At 32.3% G+C, this 967-nt stretch overlaps 1 protein-coding gene across 2 annotated transcripts in view; it reads right to left on the bottom strand.

The window, feature by feature from the left end:
• LOC122253905 (sodium- and chloride-dependent glycine transporter 1) overlaps positions 1-234 on the bottom strand; it is a 17,290-nt gene extending 17,056 nt beyond the window's left edge. Inside the window, exon 1 of one of the 2 annotated variants that reach the window (XM_086531937.1) lies at positions 95-234. The gene's annotated coding sequence lies outside the window, so the exon portion shown is untranslated. The remainder of the gene's footprint in view (positions 1-94) is intronic. The other variant, XM_086531938.1, reaches the window with a different exon arrangement.
• Between the last annotated feature and the right edge of the window lie 733 nt (positions 235-967).

Raw genomic sequence — 967 nt, 5'->3', positions numbered from 1 at the left:
TAAAACCCTAAACCTTCCCTTCAGCAGAGGTTACCTACGATAATAATTATAAAAAACAACAATGAACGTATATAAGACAGTTTCTCCAACTTACCGTTTTCTGTAGTGATCGTCTCCCTCAAAGAAAACGGAGCCGCTGAGAGATCCTTCGCCCGCGAGATCCAAAAGTCAATTCCGTTTCGGCAAATCTTCCGATCTCACCTCACCCTTTCTCCCTCAGATACCAATCTCTCTGTCGGTTGCCACGATACCTGGTTATTATGGCATTTGCATTCTGAGTCATACACAGGTGAGAGGGCTGCGTGTTGTGGCATAATGCACAGTTAGACACAAAGTGATTAGACTGTCCGTGGAGGAATTTTATATTGTTGCTCTCTATATACGTCTTGGCTTATACAGCATTGTATGTATATGTATACGTGTGGATACTTTATTTCATTAAGCTACCTATATATCTATCGGTTTATCCATATCTGCCCGTCTATTTGTATATCTCAATCTATAGATTTATCTATTCAGATATTCCTGTCAAATATGCGGACATACGTGCATATGTTTATTTATATATCATCTAGCTATATCTTGTACGTCTCTATCTCTCTCTCAATATATGAGTATATACATATATCTATATGTGTGTATATGTATATGTATATATGTATGTATATATATATATATTATATATATATATTATATATATATATATATAATACATATAAAATTATATTATATATATATATATATTATATATATATAGCTATTATATATATATATGCATCTCTGTGCGAGTGTGTGTTGTGTGTGAGTGTGAAATTATATATACCTTAAATATATATATAATTATATATATATATATTATATATCTATATATATATATATATATATATTATATGTGTGTGTGTGTGTGTGTGTGTGATGTGTGTAGTGTGTGTGGGTGTGTGTGTGTGTGTGTGGTGTGTGTGAGTGT

This window comes from Penaeus japonicus, unplaced genomic scaffold, assembly GCF_977035675.1.
Source record: "Penaeus japonicus unplaced genomic scaffold, GWHDUDI00000001_assembly GWHDUDI00000036, whole genome shotgun sequence".
Taxonomy (NCBI): Eukaryota; Metazoa; Arthropoda; class Malacostraca; order Decapoda; family Penaeidae; genus Penaeus; species Penaeus japonicus.
The sequence above is the reverse complement of the archived record's forward strand: the minus strand, read 5'-3'. Positions and strand labels throughout refer to the sequence as shown.